Source organism: Anser anser, assembly GCF_964211835.1.
Source record: "Anser anser genome assembly, chromosome: 3".
NCBI classification, from domain to species: domain Eukaryota; kingdom Metazoa; phylum Chordata; class Aves; order Anseriformes; family Anatidae; genus Anser; species Anser anser.
The window spans coordinates 123,238,601-123,264,622 of NC_139722.1; the positions used below are offsets into that span (position 1 = coordinate 123,238,601).

At 44.4% G+C, this 26,022-nt stretch overlaps 1 long non-coding RNA gene across 1 annotated transcript in view; it reads right to left on the reverse strand.

Annotated features, from left to right (window-relative positions):
* Nucleotides 1-26,022, reverse strand: part of LOC310896211 — a 48,707-nt gene that overhangs the window by 8,292 nt on the left and 14,393 nt on the right. The window contains exon 3 of the long non-coding RNA XR_014581278.1: nt 10,192-11,296. This is a non-coding gene — a long non-coding RNA (uncharacterized lncRNA). The remainder of the gene's footprint in view (nt 1-10,191; nt 11,297-26,022) is intronic.

Consider the following 26,022-nt stretch of genomic DNA (forward strand, 5'->3'; position numbering starts at 1 on the left):
CACTTAAGCTCCCATTTCCATTTCTTTCTTCTAGAACAGCTAAATGTGTCTCTACCTGTTTCGACCTGTTGTACTTACTTGAAAGAGCATTGCTCTTTGCTCCAGAAAAATGTTGATTGTCTCTAGCCTGCAGTTTTTTGGACGAAAATAAAATAGTTTCAGGCAAAAAAAAATCATATAGTCAGTTTGTAGCTGTCAGAGCCAGGACGCCATTGTTTCATAGCGAACAATGAAAAGACAGTTTCTGCAACAGTGCTGAATGTTCTGGACACTGCCACCAAACTGTCCACCTTCTCCCCAGCTGTGTCAGAGCTGACCTGTGTAAGCAAGCCTTATAGCCTCAAACAGGTACTCCTGCAGGCCTAACTACCCCTAAAGCAGAGAGGTTTGGTCTTGAGTGCCTCAGGCTGCACTTTGCTTGCAATACAGGCAACCTCCAAAGGTCCTTTGATACTTTGTTCTGGGGTAAGCACCCAAGTACTTCTGGGAATTGAGGAGTCCCCTGCAAATTTGCAATACAGAAGTATGACTGACAAAGGACACGCTGTTTCTCAGGGCTTCCTGTTTTCCTGCTCCCAGGATCCAAAAGGCCATGCACTTTTGATAGAGATCACGCTGACCTCACTATGAACCACATGGGGCCAATGGAAAAGGGTCCCACAAATATTTATGGATGTGAACCAGAGCCACTGATAAGTGCCTGGAGATGAGTCCTATTGCTTGTACTAAAGGGGCTTAACTACTTCTGAAAGAGGAAAGAAACTACATTCCTAAGTATTATTTTAAATAACTCCAGTGCTTTAAATAAGTGCACTAAATATCTATTGAAGTGTCAGATTCAGAATGACTCTGCTCTGGGTAAATGAAGGCTTCAGTTTTCCTGGTGGCAAGATGGAGATCTGGTGCATAGAGATGAAAAACATTTCTCTCATTAATTTCAATGGGTCTGCCTGGAGACCCAAATCTTAAGCACATGCTTATGTACTTGATTGAACACAGAAAGGACTTAAGCACATGTTTAAGTGTTTTGATGAGTGTTGCCATATGAATTTCAACATGGATTTACAGATCTATGGCTTGACTGACAGACTCAACCCTTTCAAACATATATTATCTAGTTAGTGCCTGAAGGGAAAGGCCTAGATATAGAACATTTGTCTTTTAGCACACAACTCACATAGCATTTCATGACATCTTGACACTTATTAATTGCATTCGGTTTGAATATAAACACTGTCACATGATCCTTAATTGAGAATTGGCTGAAATACCATAAACAAAGGATTACAAGCAGAGAGCGGGGAGGATGCATCTCAGGGGATGCCATGGGGAATTTTGGTTGTGTCCAGTCTTGTCCTCAAACGATAAGGAAAGTAGAATTAAAAACAAGCCAAGGTGTGCAGATGGTAGAAAACAAACATGAGAGGAGCTACAAAAACAGGGTGCCTAGAAACACCTGAAAGTTGGTGCTTTAAAAAAGCAAGAATTTTCATTGAAAGGAGGAAGGGAATTTCTATTTTCTCCTTCTCAGCTAGAACAAGGAAAATATTCTTAATGTATTCTGTCCAAAGAGTAAAAAAAAAAAAAAAAAAAAAGTGGATGATTCAAAATGTGCACAGAGCAATAGTAAGGACAGTACCACAATCCTACAGAGCAATAGGAGTGAGACATTGTCTCCAGGAAGTAAGGCAAACAAAGAAGATTTCTGAAAACCTACCATGCTTTCTAAAAAAGACCAATCAGCAGGAACGGTGCCAGTATAAATCCTCCTCCCCACCTCCCCTTCATCTGCCAACCTCCTTCCCCTCCAAGCCCGTTGCAGCTTTTCCATCTCCAGGTCCATAGACTGTGGACTGGACTATGGACCAGTCATCCCAACTCTTGTTACATGCTTGGGTTTGTGACAGAGGCAAGTCAAACTACTTTTCCTAGGTTTGTCATGACACCTGGGAAATTCCTTTCTTGCTCAAGCAGACACAGCCTCGCAGCAGAACAAGTGGATGACACAGGAGCAATACCGGGTTTTAGAGTCTCCTACAGGCGTGTCTGACTTTGCACAAGAGCATGGAAGCTCCTATTGTATTGCAGGACAGGAGCCTGAACTCGCCTTGCAAATTAAGAGGAGGACAGCAAGCTCTGGTACCCTCTTTCTGAATGGATTATGCTCTATCCTTAACCTAAGATGAAGCAAAATGCTGGAGCCTGTATTCTGTATTTATAGAGCTGCAAGAAGCTAGCCCAAAGACATTTTTTCACATTAGCTTGGCATTTGTTAAAAGCCACTACAGTTGCATTTATAGCATATCATTTTTCAGATGACCGGAAGACTTATTTTCATCTGCCTGTCAATTAATTCATTTATCACTTGGACCTTTCCTTTAAGTAAAAGTGTTCTCTCATAACTTTCATACCATTGTAAATTTTTACCATGTGGGGGAATAAAGTAGAATTCATCAGAGCTTTCAATCAACGTGAGATATATATATAGATATATAGAGATATATGAAGAAACCGTGGTAACAGTATTAAATTTCAGAGCAAAATCATTTATTCTGCCTAACAATGAAGCTGCTATCTAGAAACAAGACTGATTATTCATAATACTACCCACTGCTATTACCAGAACTCTTTACAGCCCCCGATAAGCTTTTATCCAACACGTTTAACATGTCAAAGTCGATTTGCCTTTCCACATGTATATTTCATAACGTTACTTAAGTATACAGCCAGACACCCAAGTATTATATAGAGTCCGCATTTGTTTATATTTATTTAATATTGCCCTAGCTCTTGACAACTCTAAAAGAACACACGACTTAGAAATAACTGAGGTCTCTTTAGGAAAAGATCTGCTATGAAAAATTATGTGTTTTTTTTTTCTAAGCAGTTTTTTCTTAATAGTAGAGGGTTACTATTTCAAAGTAGGCAGAAGGATTGTCTAATTATATATCTTTAGAGTTACATATTCTATGATATTGCAATATACAGTACCATTTACACAGCTTGAGTACCAAAGGATGAGGATATCTCCCCTAGCAAACACCTAGCAGTGGAGAATTCCAGATAACTCGAGCAATAAGGGGTACACACGGAGCACAAAGCAGACCTACTGACCACACAGATTCAGCTCAGATCCATCAGGGCTCCTGCCCCAAAACAGCACCAAGCCAGCTCCTGGCTGTACTGACACCGTGCTACCCAGGCTGGGTACAATAACGCAAGTAAAGCCATGGTATGACCATGACAAAGATCAGGTGCAGTACGGTCAGCAAGGAATCAGACTGAAAAGCCCCCAGTGACAGAGGGGCAGGCTGTCTCTGCCTGCACTCCCACATCTGCAGGCACCCAGCTCTAGCAGCTAACTGAGCACGGCTACCACTTCTGGCATCAAGCTGCTCCTGGAAGACACCCAGATCTTCTCACCTACCCCTGCACCTGAGCTGACACACCCTGCACACCCAGAGCAAGCTCCGGTGGCCCCACAACCATAGCCCAGCCCCTCCCAACCCCCTGACAAGGTCCTGCACTTCATCTGCCCAGGGAGCACAAAACCTTCACCCAGAGCACCTGCAGGGATGGCACCCACTGCTCCCTCCTCTCACCCAGCTGCCCAGCACCACACACATCCTCACCAGCTCCCAGCGGAGATAACCACAGGTCACTCACCCTTCAGAGAACAGCACCAGCTCCCTGTTAACCTCGGGATCCTGCTGTACCCCACACACCACTGCAGGGCCCCCATCTCCACAATCCTCCTTCCCACAAGGGCACAGCTCTCCCACTCCTCTCCAACTGAGTGTCTTTTTATAGCCCAGCCTCCTCATGCTGCACAGGACTCCTAGGCTGGCTGAGAGCCTTTTAATGCTCCTCTGCCTGGTGCGGGTGGGAATGTGCCTCCCTACACTGCTTTACAAATACCGAAGAGTTTCACGTGGCCTCTGCAGGACAGAGAAATTGTCTTGTGCCCAAGGGGAAACTGAGGCAAGCAGCTTGAGCATCACTTCTGCTGACTGTCAGCACCATGCCTGTGCTTCTTTTAGCTTAGCACGCTAAGTCAGAAGTAGCTGTGTAGGCCATGAGCTCCTCGAGCACAAAAAGCCTGACTGAAGTGCTTGGCACTGGTGAGCTCTGACGCTGATTTCCACACAGTGCTAGCAGGGCTCCCTTTTGGATGAAGCACTTTCACAGCCAAAAATGAAAGCCTGAGGAAAGCTTATTATCCATGAAATGCAGACTTATGGAAAAAAAAATACGAAAACCCTAGGCACTTTGAATTTAGCTTACCTTGGAGCATCCCTGGTAATTTAATTGAAAGACACGTAAGCATGCAAATACTGGCACACAGGTTAAGAACAGCCAGCTGAAACCTGGGGCCTGTTTTTCTCCCTGCTCACATGTCTGAAATCACCCTTTTTGGGGCCAGGAACTTCTTCCCCCACATTCATACCACCAAAATCATAAGCAAAATCTTACCTATTCCTGGTAATGATGAATACTGATGAATATTTCTGGAGCATTCAGCTTTAAAATACATTTATTCCTCCTTCATAGTGTACACTGCATGTACCTGACAGCACATGCAAATGACAAACTGCAATGTTTTTCTGTGTTCACTTGTGTTTGTCTGTATAAATAGAGCAAATACTGAAGATTTTCCCCTAAATTACTTTGGAAAAGCTCCTGAAGTAATTCTTGCAGTCTACTGAGTAATTCCTTTAATAAATGCAACACCCAGAAAGACTGAGTTTGTGTCACAGAGACACATCTTTACGGCTGAGAATCATTTTCAGACTTTGAATCCAGCTAAAAAGAGATGCATTAGCAAATGCGGACTATGCATTACTATTTCCTTTTGAAGGAGATCTGACCAGGACACATGATAAATTCTGAAGCCCTACCGTGATATAAATAAATAGGCATGATTTTGTTATTATTTGGAGTATGAGGCAAGCATTTTTAGTTTAAGATTTAAATGTAAGAGACTGTACTTTTCCCATTTATTGCACATACCTTGGACAGCGCTGACGATTAAAACAGGGTAAAGAGGCTTCCCTACTGCCTTGGCATTGTTTGGGTGACCACTGAATTTTAATAACAATTTCAATTAATTAAGACAGGAAAATGTCAGAGTCAAAACAACACTGCTATATTATTGGCAGGCTAAATGGAAAGAAAATTAAAAAAAAAAAAAGAAAAAAAATAAGAAAAAAAAAAAGAGGACTCATCTGTTGGCCAGCAATAAAAATCAAAATAACCGCGAGTTGCCTTAGGGCTAGATTCTGCTCTTACTTACACCACCCAGGTAATTCCATTTATTGCAGTGGGATTACTCCAGGCAGATATTGTGGTCATGTAGCTGTTGAACACCTCGTGCAGAATAGAGCCCTCCAAGGAGAATTTGGCTCCATGCATTTATGCTTTTCATCAGGCACATACCCCTAAGGGGCTATAATGAAATGTTAAATAAATAAAGTAAAATAAAAATAGGGACTTCTGGCTCGGGTTTTAACTCTGCCCTCCTACACAAGGTTCCAACTGATTTACCAAGTTAGTATTGTGCCTGGGAGGCACAGGAAAGTATGAGGGGTAAAGAGCTCATTTGTCCATTACTAATTCCTATTATCATTAGCTGCTGGAGACAAGAATAAGGTGATTCAGAGTGAAGATGTCCTAAAAAAAAAAAAGATCAAATAACTTGGACAGGCAGTAACAGCATGTTGGCTAGGTACAGTAGCTAGATAACAGGTGGTAGTTCTTCCCGAAGAATGGCTGGCGTAGCAAGCAATTTTCAGGGTGAAACATGGGATGCTGCTAAGGAGAATGAGAAGACACGGTCTTTGAATTAATTCTCCATTGCAACAACCCAAAACTGAGAAATCTTCCTAGAAGGGGGAAGACAGATTTTATATTTTCGCATGCCTTTATGTTTCCTTATGATCACTTACATTTCTCAGTCCCTGTGGAAGAAATAAGTGTCAGCTCAGGATGAACTTACCACTGGAAGGTGAGTGAGTGACATGGCTGGGGGGGGTTTCCCTGCAAAGGATCTTTCTGTCAGGCTACTGATGACAATGATGTTTTTGCTTGAGGTCCGTAAGCCAGGAAATGTTCACACACATCAGTAGTCCAAAAAGGTGAAACCAGGAATAACAACAGAAGTTTATCCACTGCCACTAGCTCAGGCAGCAGTCTTCAACTTTTCCTGACCCTTCCTTAGTGGTGACCCATTGGTGGAGCACAGTAAACAGATGTACCTGCCTCCATCTGATCCCTTCAGCTCTGAAGTTTGTTCTTGTGACCTCGTCACAGTAAACCATGGAACAAATGATCTGCAATATAAAGGAACTTCCAACCAAACTGATTCAATTTCACAGGTCTTTAAGGACCAAATGCTTAAGGATATGGTTTCAAGAGAATGTATGCAGATGCTTGTAATTAGATGCAGAAGGAAGTGCTTCACCGAACCAGAGGCTAAGGTGCAAGCTATGAAAATGAAAGGTTGGCTTATTAAGCACAAGATTTCTCACATACCTGGATGAATAGACCTGCTTAAATTTCAGAGCAGTAACTATTTTGCACCTACACTTCCCACTGAAGGCCAGGCACCCAAGGATATTTTCTGTCTTCACTAAAGTTACAGAAAAGACTCAGACAAATACCAAAGAGAAAACAGCGTGCTCCATTGCACAACGTGGATGACATTTTTCTTTACAAAATGCTGTAGGTTGATGGCAGGGTATCAACACAGACAAATTATTTGTACTTGGTGACTAATTCAACTTTGGAAGATATTGCTCCTATAGCTGATAACAGACTCAGACAGGAGTCCTGCCCCTGAAATCATTTCCCATCAATCTCAATCACTCTGAAAGGCTCAGCCACCAAAGGTTCCCAAGTCAGCTGGCACACGAATATCCAGACCCTGCCAATATTTTGTGATCCACTTACTGTAAACACACAGCTAATGAGTGTTCATTCCCTTGATGTTTCTTTTGGAAAGTGGAGACATGTCTAAGAGTGTTTAGGAGGTATGTAGTTCTCCAAAGAAATTGATAAACACTCTGACACATCTTAAAACAGAGAATATCTTCAGCCAAATAGCAATGTTAATTTTGTATAAAAACATGGGTTATCTCAGGAGCCTCATCATATTCGTTTCATTATGACTGAACATTGCAGCTGATTAATATTCTGACCCCATAGCTTGGAGAAGGACAGGAACAAGTCTGATGCAGATGAAAATTCTTAGTTGTTATGGAAACCTTTGCATAACTGTGATGGTGGCCTTGTGTCAGTCTATGGATTACATGTTTCCACCATCTGCAATGGCCATTACCAGACCATTACTAGCCCACTTAGCAGGGTCTGAGACAGCACAGCTATTACAGCAAAGAGGATGCCCCAACACTTGAAGAAATGCTGACCTGCAAGTGAAAATTAAATGTGCCAGGATGTCTGTCCACCTTCCGACTAGAATTTAGAAATGTGGTATCAATAGCATGGAGGAAGATTTGAATCCTTTGTCTTGATGCCCAGAGGGAGTGCTCTTCTAAATACCTGGGCACAAGGCAGAAATTGATGTGTAAATGCACTTAGACTTGCATACACTCAAAGAGAAAGTAGAAAATGATGTTTTAACAATAGTGTGCTGAGAACTACTATAAAAAATATATTTGACTTGAGTTTCCTTTCACTACAAAGACAGATGATGGGACTCTCTGAACACAGGAAAAGTTTGGCAATATAAAGTAACTTGTAGATGTTGGCACAGACACAGCACATCTATACGGCTGCATTCACTGACTGCCATCTTAGAAAGCTTCGAGGCACCAAGGAAGTTGAATGCAATCACACCGTCCTCTCCGTCCTTCCACAGAGTCTTCCAAGGAAGGGAATAGGAAACCTGCTGTGAGTGTGATCATGTTGCCATCTAGTGACCGCAACCTAAAGAATACCCAAGCCCTAACACTCCTAGACAAGCACAGCCAATGCTGTGCATGATGCAACAGGGTCTTGTATGACTGAGACCTCAGGGGGGAGTCTAAACTGTTACCAAGATATTTCCAGATTATTTCTCCTGAAGTTGCAAGTCTAACTTTTAGCAGGAACAGCAAGTGCCTTGAGTAGGGTGATAAGGAACTGAAAGCTCATAGATGTTGTAGCTCTTCAAGTACGGGTTTTGTTCCACTTTTCAGTTCTAGAGGCAACACAGGGTCCCCTCTCCTGAAATCACATGGAAAGTTGGCAAGACCAACCACAACTTTTTTTTTTTTTTGCTCGACTTTTTGACAATTTGCTCAACTTTTCCTGCTATGCATAAAGAAGAAAAAACTTTCCAGCAAAGTACCAAACAGTGCAACATCTCTACCACTCCTTGTGTTTAATTTCAACAGTAGATTTTCTGGGATGGTGGAAAATGGAATTATTTTCTAAAGCCCAAACGCTATAACCAGAGCTCTTTTTTAAATGACAAAGATATGTAGTCAAATAAAATCCAAGGATTCCACACACTGGCATTTCTGAAATTCACCTCTCACTGCTCTTTAGGCACCTTTTACCAATCTGTGCCCAAGACATTCAATCTCTGTCAAAGCTGCTTGAGTTCTTCTGTCCCACAATTATGGGGGCACGCTTCTTTTTTGGCAATTTGAGAAGGCAAACGTTCTTGCATAAGCATGTATGTTCTCAGATCATTTATACGTAGCAAGCTATACGCATGCATGTGTGTTTAAATACATATATAAACACAGAGAATCCTCTCCTGGGAGATACCTTTTTTTTTTTTTTCCTTATGTATATGCATTGCTACAAGGTCATACACAGATAAATTTATATGTGGCTTTGTACAGTATCTCTTAAGAGATTTTCACCCTGAGTAAGTACCAGACATTATTCTCCCAAAGTCTCTGTAGCCTGAAAATGACTTCACCCCACAGTATCAGGTTTTGTGGAATTTCTTTTTGTTTTTTCCCCTCGTTGAAAAAAAGGCCTTCTGTTTCTATCCTTACAGAGCTACTTGTCAATCTGGATCAGTATCATGTTGTTGGTTGTGTCTATAAACATACACACACAGAGTAACAAAGACAGATCATGTGTTTTCTTCCTATTATTCTCTGTACTATCTCTTTTGCTTTGGGATCTGAAAAGCCACTGATTTGTTTTTACTAAAATATATATAAATTTTAGGCTGTATATTCCCTGATCAAATGCAGACAATGAAAGGCTAATTTCAGCATACTTTTCTCCTTAAACTGTTATAGAAGTCTCAGTGTGGTTTCCTGAGAGATATGATACACACAAGAATTGCTAGCAGATATAATTTACTGGCTCCAATTTATTAGAGATCAAAGAATGGGGAAAATAGGCCTCATCTTTCTTGTTCTTCTTGGCAATGGAAATTTTAGATCACTTAGAAAACCAAAAGGAAAGAGGAAAAGAAATGACATGAGGATATACAATTGCACTGGCACACTGAAATACCTAAGGGACCTAAGGATGGCTTCTAAAAGCCTTCATAATAATTACATGCATAAACAAAGTCAGATGAAGATTACAAAGTACCATGGACCTTATCCTCAACAGCCATAAATCAATCTCAGTGCAACTACACCCGTGTGCAATAGTTGAAGGTCTTCCTCCACTGTGGTGATGCTCTAGGGTTTGGGGGGTAGGTAAATTCCAGTGGAATATGGAGAAGAGCGTGCAACTGCATGCAACCCTCCCTGGAAAAAAAGGGGGGGGGGGAGTGAAACATATTTCTTCTAACCTTTCCCAGCAAAATTCACTAGCGGAAGAAGCTGACCTGTGCCACTCTTGTGAGATTTGCTCAACTTCTGTTAAGCATGAAGAAAAGAAAAAAATAAAAAATAAATTAAAAAAAGAAACATGAAACAAGCTGAAGGATGTCCATGTGCAGAACTGCTATTTCTTCCCTATTATGCTATATTTGATTATTCCTATAGTCAATTAACTTCTCCCCAAAATAACTCAGTAGCTGAAAATAGACTGAAATCATGTTCTCTTCTCTCCTATGGGAACTTAGATTCCTTAGGTGATTCCTTAAAACCAGATTTTCTTTTAGTCTTTAGCAAAGTGCCTCCCTTCTAGAGAGACCACCCAGAAGAAAACAGGAAGTTAAATAATTTCATAATCTTTGAGGAGCAGAGTGCTGAGTTCAAGCCCCATACTTACCAGCTACCAAGGAGTTAATGTGTTGAGCAGCTACTTCATGATCTGCAGCTATGTATGTACTGATTAGCAGTGGTTGGAATAAAAGACTACAGCCCAAGGAAGGCGGAGCATTCTCAGAAACAGCAGTCTGGCAAGAAGCTGTCAAGGGAATAGATCCAGAACCCCCAAGAAGAATGAGACGGACTGACTGGGAACAATTAAGGAAAATAATCCCATCCTGAAGTTGTGGGGTCCCTGGAAATCCATACTAGTATAAGATACAGAAGGAACTAAAGGACCATCAGACTGGGCCACTCATAATCATGAGATATCATTATCTCAAGGATAACAGCAACACTCCCCACATGGAGAGAGTGGAAAGTCTTCCCCAGTATTACCTCCCTAACAAATATGATAATGATGGTAGTAGTGCTTCTATTGCAGGTTTCACCCCAGTGCAAACCAGAGTGCAGCTGGATGCTTGTTTTGGGGGTCACTGGACAGACAGCAAGGTAGCTGTTGTCTGTCATCACCTAGCTATGCAAATTTCAATTAACAAAGCAAAATGCTTCACAGCTAATGCCTGTCTCTCCACTCAACCATTATCTGTCCAGAAGTTGCATTGTGCTGCTAGGTAAGCTATCCCAAAAGGCAAAAGGTAAGAGTCCATCAACAAGCCCATTAGTTCTCTGATTAAGCCATTTATGATTCCATGATTCTACAATTCTATGATCTCAGAGAAAGATACAGGATATTATAGATCAAGAATAATCTATTCCCCATACTTGCATTTGGACTTCATCATGATTCCATCAGTTGTTGTATCTTTTTCAAAATACACGCTTAGCACAAACTACTATGAACCTGGTTACCTCAGTTAGCAAAAGATGGTTTCTTCTCTCTGTCTCCTGCTGAGTTTTGGTCCCACAGCAATCTAGAGGCAGTGAGCTCCACAGACTAATTCCACATTATGTGAAGATGCATTTCCATAGGGCAGCTGTTAACCTTTCTAGGACTCAGCAGCTTTGAAGTTTTTCTGTTCCAGTAAGCATGCCTCTGTGGCCACCTCTGCTTCCTTCTTTCTTCCATGTGACTTCACAGGAGAAGGGCATCTTCCTGGCCGTACCTGTGTCAAAGCATGATAATCACTATACAAAAATAGCTTCCCCTCCTCCCCAAAATCTATTTATTCAGACTATTAAATGGCTACCAAGGAGCAAATTGTCTTAAAGATCAGAGACCCAAATGGGCCTCAAGCTGGCATACAGATCAGGCTAATCAGCATGCTCTCAAAGACCAGGACTGAGCAGGACACTCAGTCATGAAAGGGAGAGACAGAGGTATGTGCAGGGAGGGCACAATGTGTAGGGAATCAAAGATGTGAGTCCCACTGCTACTGCATAGGCTGTATCAGCAAGTTATGTTCCACAGAGGACAAAGCAAGGAGAAAATTCCTGCCATCAATCCTACACTATTTTCTTGTTTGGGGAACACCATCACATCCCAACTCCTTCATCCCTGTACAGCAAATGAATCCGTTTTACGGCAGTGACTTCCTTCTGGTACAAGGGCGCTTGACAAGCTGAATGCACCACATAACCTCAGAAGTTGTGTCAAGTGTTTTTGTGCCTATGCTCTTCTTTTGGGGAGGAGGACAGGAGCAAGGTTCATGATTTGCATCCAGTCGATGGGTATCCTTGAATTCCCCTGAGCATGACATGCCTGGGCAGAACAAAAAGGTAGTCCTGCTCTCCCAGTCTAATATCCTCAGGTCTGGTGTGGGAAAGCTAGGCAAATCCATGGCCTGGCTTTCAGAGGTGTCACACAATAGCAGATTGGTTGAGGCTGGAAGGGACCTCTGGAGGTCACCTCGTCCAGCCCCCCTGCTCAAGCAGGTCACCTAGAACAGACTGTCCAGGACCATTAGCTCCTACTTTTTTCAGTTGGAAGTACTGGTACTTACAATGTCTGTGCAAAGCAGATCTCTTTCCTTAGGCACAACTTTTATTACATACCAGCATAAAGATAAGGAAAGCAAATGATAATATTTCACAGGAAGTAGTGGTATGTGGCATGGAGATGGACTCTGATACAAAAGATTGTTCATAAAGCAGCTATTTCCACACACACACACAAAGCAGAGAAGTTTAAAATATTTATGTGCAGGATTAACTCAGAGACTGTAACACTCTGACAGCAATCTTATATCAGAACGAGCCATCTGCTTATTTATCCATCCTGGTAAACTGAAAATCTACAGAATGGTAAAACTGCACAATCCCCTTTTTCCTGAAAGAAAATACATGTTGCTATCTCAACGCTGAAACAAAACAAAACAAACAAACAAACGAAGCAGTCATCTTTGCAAAATAATTAATTTCTTGAAATAATTAGAGAACCAATGGGAAACGGTATTTTTAAAAAGTGGCTTTTTAAGCTGTGGGGCAATTCAGTAAAAAACTATTATTCCATTCTAAAGGTCTTTGTATGGCCTTTCCAGATGGGAAAGCCATGGCATTACAAGGCGACACGATTTCTCCAAGGTCACTTCACCAGCCAGCAGCAGAGGTAGGGCTGACCTGGCTGAGGAAACCATTTCCACCAGAGGACCAGCTTCACCTTCTGGCTGGGCAAAGCCTCGAGAAGAGGCAGCGTTAGGGTCAGAGTTAGGGTCGGGGTGTCACGACGAACAGCAGGGGGACTTACAACGACAGCGGGACGCGCTGTGTCCCGAGGGCCCTGCCTGAGCCGCCGATGGCCGCGCCACGCGCCTGGGCCACAAGATGTCGCCCTCCCCTCAGGCAGCGCCGGGGCTGGAGGGGCGGCCGGGGACCCCTCAGGGCCGGCCCTTCGCCTCCCCTTCTCCGCCCCGGCAGGGCTGTAGGGGAGGCGGCGGGATGGCCCTCGGGAGCCGCCCCAGAGCCCCCGGTGCCCACCTGGCGGCGGTGGCAGCGCCGGGCTAACGCGCACACAGGCCGGCAGGAGAGCGGCCGCCATGTCGCGGAGCTGCTCGAGGGCCGCCCTTGGCCCCGCCGGGGGAAGGCGGCTTTTGGGGCCGGCCCTGTGCTCTGCAGGTGTGCTGCCTCGTTGCCGGGTCAAGGATGCGGCCTCAGTTGCGACGGCTGAAAAAAGGGAGGGTTAGGCTGTTGGTTTGGGGACCAAAAGGGCGTCCAGGGGTGCAGCCTGCCTCCCCCCGTAGCTGTGAGGGGTGTGCCAAGGTCCTCCTGCAAAGCTGTCCCCTGTGCACACATGGCCTGGAAGGCTTTTCTGAGCCCTCGCTCTGCTTCAGAAAACTTCATTTCCATGGCCAGTTCATTCTGCTCTGCCCCCGTGACACCAATGTCCTATAGCCCAACTTGTTTTTCACACTGTCTTCTGAGCAGCCAGAAAACCCAAAGTGAAAAACCCCCAAATCCAACAATCTAAGATGATGACTGCTATCCTGTTGCTAGGAGCTCGCAGCATCGTCTCATGGTGACTCAGTGTTAAGGTAAAGCTACAGTCCTTCCTAAATCCCCCCATCTGGACAGTGCATCCCTCCAAAATGTATAAATGCAAAAACTTGATCTTAAAATGAGTCTTGCAAAATTCCGCAGCCTCCACTCTTGTTCAGTTGAAGTTGATTACAAGTTAGGACTAAAAGACCTGGCCAGGATGCAAACAGCTGCTCTGCTGGAAGACGTATCCACCTCCCACTTGCTTGTCAGCTCCTGCCTGCTGGAGGGTTACCACCTTCCCGACTCTGTAGGTGGGATCATCTTATCTACGTACTCCCTAATCCACTTCAGGCACAGTCAGACAGGCTAGCTCCAACTGTCTGAATCGGTGGGCTGAGCTCAGCCAGCAGATTTTCCTTGAAGCCAGTAGTGAATGCTAGACAGACAACTCCATCAAGGTGACAGTGAAATCTTTCAGCAGCTCCAAATAGATGGAGAAGAGAATGAGAGTCCTTCTGGGCTGTTACTCTCCAGTAGTATCAGTGCATGAGCCAGCTGAATGACCTGCTTCTGAAAGATCACAGATTCCTCACTTCTACACCCTCTTTGTCCAGGGACTCCCTGTATGGCTTTGCCCTTCACGCTTTTCTGATTCAGTCCCCTCACCTTTAAAAAGGTGAGATTTAGCAGGATAGCACCTGAAACCCCCTCTGAGTGGCTACAGAAGTGCTCAGTGCTCCTACAGCCTGTTAGGCTGTACAGCAAAGGACTCCATGAAGAAGTGACAGAATAAAGAGAGCTGATGGGTTTCCAAACTGCTGAGTAGATTCATCACTCAGGTTTGAAATTCTCCTCTTAGAAAGAGTGTGCAGCATTGGAGCCAAGAGTAAGGTTAACTTCCTTTTAAATGTACCAGTAACATATCACTAAAGGTGTTTTGGTGATCGTTGAAGAAGCTTCCTACCCCATGTCGGGTATAACATCTACCTATAGCCCAGACCAAACGTGCTAGTACTCAGTTCTGGAGTCTGGGAAGCTCACACATGTGACCATAAGCACGGTGGAGATGGGAAGGAAGAGGTCACCCACAGTAGCCTCTGAGCAATCCTGTAATAATTGCATGTATGTAAATGACGTAGGAAGGTTCAGAACAGGAATCTGCTCTCAGAAAACATTTGCCCTCTCTGACACAAGGAGTCCTGCTGATGTCAATGAAACAGGAGTGGCAAGCCCTGGTGCTCTCAAAGGAGTCAGATTTCCCTTTTTTTCTTTTTTTTTTTTTTCTTTTTTTTTATTTTTTTATTTACAGGGTTATTATGAACATCTGGAAAACAAATTCTTTCTTAACGATTGACAAGATCTTGACCACTTCCTTTCAGACAGCTGGCTTAGAGTAGTAAGGCACAGTCTCTAGGTTTTAGATTCACTCTTTTTCATACATGGCTTCTTCCACATAAAAACTGAGCAAGGTTTCTGCTTACGCATAATTGTGTTCACCAGCAAACTGCAACTGCTGTGGGTAAAGCTTTCCCCAGGACTAAGACTGCATTTAAATCCAAGCATCCTCCTTCCTTTTGAAAATCATGCTCATTACAAGAAAGACACAATGGTACTAGCTTTGTACAATTCAATGTTTGTTTGGTACCTCTGGAAATAAAAGGTTTAATGATCCTAAACAATGTGCAGGAAGTTAGAGAGAAGAGTCACACAGTGATTCAATGCACAATGAGGAGATAATTAAACCTGGAGCACAGGAGAATCCTACCTAATTGACTCCCTGGATCAGATTTTGCTGGCAACCATTGGAAGTGAAAATTAAAAGACTTTAACAGATTCCATTTTTAAAAAGGGTTTTTAAAGAGGAAAATATCATACTTCATTAAGAATTTCACTTGAGCTAACATGAATTATGTTCTAAACAAGGCATACTTCATTGCTATCTTTGCTTACATTTGTTCTGTAGATTCAAGTGCCTTCTAGGGGAGGTTATTTTTTGTTACCATGGCAAAGATGATATTAAGTATATATGATCAGCATTGCCCTCTCTGTTTGCTCATAATCTCTTCTACTACTCCTCCACTTTCCTCTTCCAAATATATTAGTATCAAGATTTTTTCCTTCTTCCTTTTACTCGCATAGGTAAGAACAATATCTCAAGCATCCAGTGATAACACCTGTTTGCTAACTGATCTGGATTAAAAAAAAAAAAAAAAAAGCTGTAGCTGAGTATTCAAGACAAATCTAAAAATGTTAATAGCTGGAAGTTAAACCCTCTATTTTTTAGCCTGGCTTCCCAATGAAATGAGGCTTATGTGATCCTGCTGTCTGTTTACTTCGCCTTTCCCACTCTCCTCCCCCATTCAAATGTGTTTAAACCTGTTGGCCAATTCCAGCTAAATTTGGCAGAAAGGCAGGAAAATAATATCTTTGCAACCTCACCAAGCCTAATGAAATTCAACACCAGGCTGAGAAGGGATACCCAAACAAATGCCCTCGTTTTAGGGAAGACCACACAGGCCCACAGTTACCTGTTCAGCTCATGGTCTGACAGAGCAGTGCGCGCACATCACCCTGTACACAGGTCACCTGAGGGTTCCCACTGCAAGTGTCCGCTGCTTGGCTGGCCGTAGTTGTGCTATAGGAAAGCTGCTGGGACATATATGACAGGTGGGGGGGAACTGGAAGTGGTGGGGGGTTGTACAAGGCATTGGGTTGTTCATACAGAGGTATGGGCTAAAGACGCATAGGAACCAGGTTTCACTGTGTCAGCTGCTCCCAGGACAACTTCTCTTGGTGACTGATGCTACCCACTTGCTAATAGGCACCTTCAAAGCACAGTAATGCAAACCAGCGTGATTCCTTCCCCATTTCCCCAAGCAATTTGGGTAGGACACGTATGGGAAGATTTCCTACACAGAACACTGCACAGGAATACTCCTTACCTTCCACAGCCACTGCCTCCAGACAGCCTATATTATACCCTTTGCATTCTGGGTGGGAGCCAGGACTGCCAGAGTGATGAATCAATAACATCCGTAAGGAAAATGAAATGGAGGAGGCTCTTATTCAGTACATTTCTCTTTTGTTAATTGTTGCTATATTTCATTCCAGCCCCCCATCCTTCCAAACTGCAGGGATTGTGACTCAGCTTCAGCAGTTTACATGCTCAGAAGAGAGAGGAGTCACCCTCCTGGGGATGACTTCACTGTCACTTCATGAGCTCCATTCTTCGGCACTGTGTCCGTCATACGGGTCCTTCTGCGGGTCTTGCCTACCTCGCATCCTGGATCCCTGTCTTGTCCCAGGCAGTCACCCACGATGGACAAGGACAAGGACACATGCAGTGTCAGGGGCCAGCAAAATAATCCTGCTAGGAGGATAGCTGCATGAGGAAACTCTGGCTTTGCTCATCTAGGATACCCTAGCATTGTCCTGTCCTCATCGGATAAATGCCAGACTGCAAATTGGGCCTAAAACCAGAGAGATACAAACCCCACTCTCCAACCCTGATGCAGAAATGCCAGTACCTGCTGGTCCAGCAAAGCAAATGAAAAAGGGCAACTAATTCTTTGGATGTGGCACTTAAATCCCTTAGATTTAATTTGTCAGTCATGAGTCAGCTCTGAAGCAAGCTTGTGCCTTCAAGGTATGGTATGGATGCTTCAGGGTTGACACCTAATAACTCACTCTGTATGTATGGGAAGCTTAACATTGCTGGTCCTAGGTAGCAATTACACTAGATGGCAGGTAGGAAGGTTGGAAGGAGGAGTTTGGTAATCATAACTGGTAACCAGAAAGAAGGAGAAAAAAAAAAAGTTAATGAGATTCCTTTTTAAGATAACTGCTGTGTCCTTCTCCTCAAAATAGATGAAGGTCCCTGAGGTGGAAACTGAGGGAAAAACCTAGTGAAAGCAAAACAAAACAAACAAACAAAATATGAAATAAACTATAAACATATGTAAAACAAAGACAGAGGCAAAACAGACGAGCCTTTCCAAGCCTCACCCTTTAAGCCGCAGCTCCTGGAGCCAGGGGACTGCATACTGTCCGCAGTGACATTAAAGTTATTTTTTCCTTCTTGCTACCCTTTACAAAGGCTTTGAAAATGTAATGTGGATGCTTTAAAGAAAAGGCACTTAGATTTGGCTAGCAAACACTGGGTCTTCAAAAACTGCAATTTGATGATTCTTGAAGATTTGCCCCACAACTTTTGAACACTGAAGAAATGTTCAAAATGCTGGTAATATTGCATGGGTTGGATGAATTAATAGTTTGGGCCCTGGAAACACTACACATCTTTGCTGCTTTCTGGACAAATACGACCATTTTCATTAAAAAGGTGTTGAAGTACAAATATGTAGTTTGCAGGTCAAAGAGAAATCTGATATCAAAAAGTAAGTGACAAGGACAGAGATGCCTAGGGACACACTAAAGCCTGTAAGGCTCTGTATTATAAGGCTAATGTTTCCAAGTACATCTTTAGACAGTACATTTATATTGCTAAAAGACCCGGCTCGCACCACAATGACAATGGGACACTATAACGATATTGGCAGCTGACAGCAAGACTTCTACTGCTAATGTTTTAGAATAGGTCAGACACCACAAACCATATTTAGAGCATGCTTTTCAGAGACACTGGCCACCCACAATTCCTACAGGGCTGGGCACAGACATCAAGCCAACAGCTGTAAAGCTCTTATTTCCAATGTTGTGTTTCCAGTCAACACAAAAGCTTAGGTAGGGAACATATTGTCAGGAATGTCTTCTGGGTTTCTCTCTTTTATTTTTTTTTTAAAGCCTGTTTCCCAGCTAGGCTTACTAAGGAACAAGAAAATCAAATGACTTGCATGGAGGTCACAGAGTGAGTCATCAGCTCAGCACAGTGATGGTCAAATAATGCTTATTTGTAAAACTATAATTTTATAGTGCTCTACTGCATAGCTTTAAAAATGAATGTATGGGAAAAATACACCCACATATGACAAACGTACTTATGCTCTCTCCGCTTTGGGTGGACGTTCTGTTAGTCACAGAGGAGCATCTGTGCAAAGCTTTTTTTGTTGCTGCTTTTTGCTTCTCTAGACATTTCATCAAATGGTCCCTGAGTCAGAAGAAGTGGGTTTTGCTATTAAAGTCTGTGTGGAGGCTGCATTCCAAAGCTGTTGGAGGATTCAAAGATAAATATTCTTACTTTGAAAAAAAAAAACAATCAAACATCTCTGGGATTTAAAAAAAAAAATAAAAAATAAACAAAACAAAAACAACAACAATCCAAACTGAATGCTATGTTTATGAAGACAGCAGCTAACTAATGATCCTTCCTGACAGTCGCTTTGGAACTGAAACCCAAGAGGAGTTTCATTAAAGCGCAAGTTCCTTTAAAATTGCTTTCAATTGTATAATGTATGCGCCTACTGCACTGAAAAAAAAAAATGGTATTGATTCATACTGAAACTAATTCCAACAGCAACAAAATATTAGCCAGCAACCTCACACAGCCACTGTGCGACGAACAAAGCTCTTTGGGGCAGGAGCCATCTCCGTTCTGTGATTCGTATTTTGTGTGGTGAGAGCGGAATGCAAGCCTGTAATAATCTGTCTCAAGAAAATATCTGGGGGTGAGCATATAGGCTACTGCTCCCTTGGCTCACTGCTTTAGAAACCTCGTGTATCCTCTCAGAGATGTGACTTATATCAACAAAGCAAGGGAGCTGTGCTATGGGAGACGGAACAACCACCCAATCTTGTAGAACCATGTACCAAACACAGAGAATACCGGCAGCTGTGAAACACACCAGAGGTGCGATATGACGAGGTCAGACTTGGCTTTGGCGTAAGTTTAGGTATGTTCCTCAGAGCAGCATCCCTGCCTCAGCTCACCTTCAAACCCAGGGGTGGCTACAGGATCCTCCCTGCTGTGGTCCACCGTGGACAACAGGAACGACAAAGGAAGTCTATGCTCTCTGCAAAGTGTCTGTCATCACCCCTTTCATTGGGGTACCTAGACCAAAATAGGCTTGGAAGGATTTTGCCCTCCCGCATGAGTGCTTCCTTCCTTTTACTCTGGGTGCTAAAGAGCAGGATCCAAGGGAGTGACTGCTCAAGGACAGGGATGCCTGCAGCAGAGTTGGGCCCAAAGGTCGAGTGCCAAGTTGAGTTCTTACCCCATCCCACTTTGGCTACCTCCAACAACATCCCACGGTTGGAATGATCTACTAAAAGAGAGCCCTCAGCAAGGGGAGGGCTTCAGAAATTCATCTAGCCTCCCTCACCCGTGTTGGCTCTGCCTCACCAGACATTCAAGAGAGGACTGGACACAAGGGGAGACAATCAGCCTCTAAAAGCAGAGCTTTGCAGAAGGAAAGCTGTTGAGCGAGACTGCACAGGAGAAGGGGTTGATTTTGTTTGAGTTGGCCTGGTCCCAGCCTCCGATTGCCATTCTGATCATAGTCTAGGGGAAAAGAGTCCTCAAGCAACACCGTTTAGCCTGGTGCACCTCATTTCTGATAGTCAGATCACCAAGCCAATTACAGCTCATGTCCAAGAAAAGCCAAGAAGATGAATGAATAAAAATGTTGAAATATTAGATCATCAGTAGAACAGTGAAAACCTAAAACAGATACAAACAATGTTATTGCCTTTTTTTTTTTTTTATCTTCAAGATGAAAACCTGTTTGGGCCAGAATTCTTTGGAATCGTGCTACTGAGTGTGCCTATAGTTAGGAGATAAAAAAAAAAAAGGCGTTAAAGCTGCTAGGAGATGTGATCATCACAATGAGGGACTGGTTGCAGCCTGCAGGAACCTGAAGAGAAACTGGTGAGTGCAGGAGTTAGAAGGCATTGCTATGACAACAAAGCAAACCACCCCTGAAGAGAATAGAAAATATGTACATCCATGCCAAGATCATAAGCAAAGAAATGTATATTCTAAGAGGAGGCAAATGGAACATTGACTTGGAAAACAAAATTATGCCTTTAGCATGATTTCTTCTTTACACATGGCACCTCTTCAGGAAAAGCATGCATTTAGCAGAGGGAAAGAAACTTTCCTCGGAGCACCTCTTTGCCTAGTCCTTCTGCTGCGAGGAGGTAGCAGAAAGATCTCTGCTCTGTGTTTGCACTCTCAGATTTCAGCTGGCCATGGTTGTTTAAGGTGTCCATAAAGTGGTCTCTATGCTTTTATTCCAACCAACACCTACTGTACTTGTGAACAAATTTAATGCTAATTTTCTTACGTTTTCCCTCCTAATAAAACTAATCTCATTCACCAGGAGAAGCCTTTTTACTCACATTCTAAGCCCGGGTTACTCCATGGAGGGTTAAACCTAGAAATTCCTTTAGCATTCTGGCAGAGAAGGTTTCCATGTTCTTCTACAGCTGCACATAAGTCATTAATGAGATCGGTCCAGGCAGTTGTCTGGACCATACCTAACAGAAAGCTCCCTGGTGACACTGATGCTTGATGACAGTCAGCTCTTGAAATCAGAGCCAGCATGGATGTTGACACAAAGGTCCACACTTCGTGTGCTCAGCCAGGAGGGGGAAAATCCTCCGGTTCCCAAAGTGGAGCAGCAAATGAGCAGGCTGGAGTAACACGCTACAGCAGCGTGTGCTGAGGAGGTGGTGAGCAGCATCCAGGGCTTGTTGCAAGGAGCAGAGCTGGGCAGCTTTGTACCACGGGATTGTTCTGCAGAGGGGATGTCCTACACGGGGAATATTGCACAGATAGCGCTGGAGACAGAGCAGTGTCGGTCCCTACCTGCACGGTCTTATCATGGCTTTCGAGCCATGCTGTACTCTGTAATGTGTCTGGAACAGCAGCAACCTAATGCATGAAGCAAGTTGTCCCAGGCTAGGAGCTATCCTGCAGTAACTACAGAGCATTGCTGAGCTTGCCCCTCCTGGGAAAGCTCTGCCACAGAGCAGTATGGGTTGAAGCCCTTAGCAGAGACATGGCCAGTGCCACCAAAGGGAATTTCAGCCTACGGCAATGCCACCTACGTACCCAGACATGCTAAACTGTCAGAAACACTCATCTGTCAGCATAGCTCTGTCTACACCAGCGCGTTGCCAGCAGTGGGAGAGTTGATTTCTTTCCACACCCTAGAATTACAGTGGCAATGCTCTGTAGGTTACACTAAGCCACAGAGTGCAGGCCACGTGTGCATAAGCTTTATTGGCCTTCATTTGATCCTGTGCATTAAAGGCAGCTGGGCTTCCTCTCTCTCCAACTAAATAGTAATTACACCTATTGTTCCCAGTGGGCAGGGAGACCCTGTTCACACATATCCAGAAAGACAAGGCATATAATTAACACCTTGCTGGGATAGAGAGCTTTTGTTCAGGTTAGTTATTACACGTCCTGCAGCCTGAAAACAGTGCTTCTTACATCCATTTCAGCTCCTTTCCTCCCTGCTCCAGAGCTTAACTCCCTGCTTCGTCCCAGATCTCTGTGTGTCCAGCAGCAGCACTCAGTAGGCTGAAGCAAACAACTTCATCCCAGTGTCGGGAGCAGGGGTCCCAAATCACCACGTGCACCCCGTGTTCCTGCGGGCAGGTGGGTGTTGTGGCTGCTGCTGCGGCTGCCAGACCTGGTGCAAATGAGTGGCAAAGGTCTCCGCCAAAGAAGCAAGGCACAGGATGGGTCTCCCAGATGGGGGTGACATGAGGAAGGTGAAGTCCCACAGAATGGCTTGGCTTAAATAATGGCTCATTGCTCTCCTCTTCCCCCTTCCCTTCTCTTTTCTCCCTTATCCCACTCCTGTCCTCACTGCAGCTCTCATTTTCATCCTGTGTCCTGTCTCACCCTTCCCGTGGGCCAGACTGCACCCTCTGCTGACCACCATGGTCAAAAATCTCCCTTTTGTGTGTGTGTGGATTTAGATTTTTGACTTTCTTACGTGAGGTTCCATTTTTCAAGCCTCAGTATGTTCAGATGAAGGATCCCAAAGATGAGAGGGGGATACACTCCCTTCTTCTGGCAGCAATCTGCCATTAGATCAGCTCAAGCTCCCTTCTGTAATTTTGCCATTTGTTTTACCAACACAGCCATTTGTATGACAGTGCTATGAGGAGGTAGGGAAGGCTGAACTACATCATTTTGTCAGTAATAACATTGCATAGGTACAATTACAGCAGCAAAGAATCACTTCACTTCAGGGCCAAAATCCCGTAGGAAAAAGCATTATATTGCCAGAGTGAGGTCTGTCTTCACAAGATGAGCTTCCCAGGAAGGCAATTCTCACAAAATCAGGACAGGCTTTGGCCACTGACTGATGATGGGTGCTGGCAAGCAGCAGTTACCAGCGCCCAGCACACGGCCAGCATTTTGTCACTCGCTCCATGCTCTGTCCAGCTGGTCCTACCTGACTTGGTGAGCTCTCTGAGACCTCAAGGTGCTGCTTTGACCACTGACAGTTTTAACTATAAATACCCAAATCACAATATACAACCTGAGTGAGAAGGAGCGCTTACATCAGCCTGAAGACGTCGAAGTACCGAGCTGCTTTGAAGATGGGACCGCTCTCTGCTGCCTGTCATCAACATCAAGCCAAAGTTCAGCTCCGTATCAGAGCACTCCCAAATCAGCTGGATTAACTTAAAACCCCTTTGTCAGCTCCATAAACTAACACAACGCATAGCTGGGTTGGTAGCACGTAACATTTCCACTGCCTCGGTACAGATAAAGCAGTGCCAGCACCGCAAAGAGAAAAGGCCTAAAAAAGACCATTTTGCACATGTATTAAGTTAATAAAAACAATAATAGCTACTTTTTGTAAATGGAAAGTGCAGCCATGCTCTCGAAATCATGGCAGACTGCAAAGTCCTGTAGCACACCGCTACGTCTCCTTTAGCAGCCAGCTCTAAATGCAGCAGCATCTGGTGCCTTGGGGCCTCAGCCCTTCAAATTAACTAACAAGCTTTGTCTCCCACTGGTGCAACTGAAAGGTGATTCTCTGATCTCAGGAAACACTAATTGCTCCTTTTTTTTCCCTTGATCTAATTTAAATAACATCCAGTCCCACCCTACCAAATAGCCACTGTAAGGAGCTTTGAAAGGTATGCACTTAGCACAAAGAGATTGCGGCAGACAGGTAAGCAATTAGGCAAAAATTAGCAGCAAGTTCTTCTAATACAACAGCCATTCAAATACTGCTCATTTCCTGGGACAGCTACTGTATCTAAACGATGCAGGATGTTTAACTGGACTTGGCACTCAGCGTTTGGCTAATCATCTCTGTTTTCAGACCTGTGTCGTGAAGTAGCATGGAGGGGAGGCTTCCGATTTAAAGCCAATCAAACAAAAAACATCAACATGAAGCCCCAGCTTCATTTCTCCTTGTTTTCCCATTCTATAGCCAACACCATTTCAGCAGTGCCCCTGGAGAAGCCGAGATATCCCTGCAGGAGTCAGGCACTGCCAGAAGGACACGGGCTGCTGGGTATGGGCACTGCTTCCCCATCCCACGAAGCCTCCTGAGGGAAGAACTAAAGGGGTGTTATTTCAGATCCTTTTGTAGCAGCAAGTCAGAAGGGTTCAGCAGTGTCCAGCAGGCCGGGCAGTGGCAGGAAAGATTTGTCTGACTGCCCAGGACACTGCTTTCCTACTTTCCATGCAAGGTCTCTAGTCTGCCCTTGCTGCTGGTGGCTGGGGATAACAGCACTTGTACTGCCCTGGGCATTTTCCTCCAGGATGCCACCCAGCCCCCTTAATGGGGACAACAGATGCATTTCCCACTCCATTCCCTGGATGACAAGGTTAAGGACCCAGTTAAAGGCTCTAGGAAGTGTGGCTTAGCCCTTAGAAATGGCTGTTGTGAGGAAAAAGGGGAAGCAAAATTAAAGAGAAAAGTGACAAAGCTGGACCACATCTGGCTGAAACCTCAGGTTTTAGTCACCGTTTACTGAAACTCCCCCCCCACTTCCAACTTTTCTCATGACAGAATGAATTGCTCTACCAGCAAGTGTGAAAGGAAATGATGAATTTACCCTTCCCCTGCAAACTGATTGCCACGACTTCCATATCTCCAGGACCTGAGTAATGAATGAGCTTCCTGTGATTCTCGCCAGGCACACCAGGAGGGCTCTGCTGTTCTCCTTCACGCCCCCGGGTCAAAAGCCGTAAGGACCACACAGCACGGCCGTGCTCATCAGAGACAGCAGCGACTTCTTAGCATGATGAACGCTGACTCCTGTAGTCTTTGACCTTGTGCACGGTAGTAATCTTGGTTTAAAATATATATATATATACAGTTTCACCACATGGCACGTGGAGCACTGGGCTAATGGGAAAATGCTGGAGCCCAAGTCTCCCTGCCACGCAGAGCAGAGCCTGGGAGGCTTCAAGGGTAGCACGCCAGCCTGGGCTTTCTTTGCGAAATGTGATGCTCAGCTTGCCGGGAGAAACACAAGAGGAATCGGAAGCTCCTATCTCGCAGAAAGACAAAATGCTGCCAGCAGTTAATGGCTGGTATCTTGCTTTCCTCCGTGCCAGCCCTTGCTCCTGGGGAGACGGGAATTGAGTGTGAGCTGGAAGCCCCTATTTCTCACAGCTCCTTCTCTCGTGGTGGCATGGTTCCCAGTTGCTGATCTTACCGTGCGCCAGTCAAAATTTGTCCTGCTGCTATCTTTGGCCTCCACGCTATCAAATGCTGACCCTGATTCGGAGCTGCGCTGCTCTGAGTTAAATGGCACAGCCACGAGGCAGCAGGGTTTCTCTGCACGAACGCACTCCCCATTGCTAACGGCAGCGTGAAAACCAGGCTGCGGGTCCACATGGGGACACGATGGTCACGCTCGTCCGTTCTGTCCTTCAGGTTGGATGTAGAGCCTCTTCTCCGCTGGCTTTCAAGGTAGAAATTACAAAATGTCACCATCGTGAAGAATAAAAATATAACCTCAGCCCTAGTGCGCAGGCCAGCATCTCCCCCTTCCCCTGGAGGAAAATGGTTTCTGTGTTAAACTTTCACAACTAAACCTGAAACCCAGTGATGTTTGTTTTAGGTTTCGTTACAAACCTAGAACACAGGCCAAGTTTAAAAAAAAAATCGGGCAAAGTTTCAAGCACATCAAGACCGATTTATGGTTTTGAGTAGAAACCATACTCACTTCACTGCTTTCGCAGGGGTTTGATCTGAAACCAGGCACAATCTGGCAGCCTCGAGCTGCCTTTTGTTTGGAGATTCAGGTGAAGTGGAAAGCCAAAACCAGCGCATCTCCCCTGGTACCCAGGTCCCCGGGTTCCCTGTAGGAAGGAAGTATTCACAGATGCCCTGGGGATCCCCCAGTTGCACAGCGGTACCTACACGGGTGGAAATCACTCCAGTCTCACACAGTCCGTGGATCTGCCTTCGAAACAGTGCCGTGACACACGCTGGGACCTTTTGGTGTCAGACGCATTGTGTAATTCAGA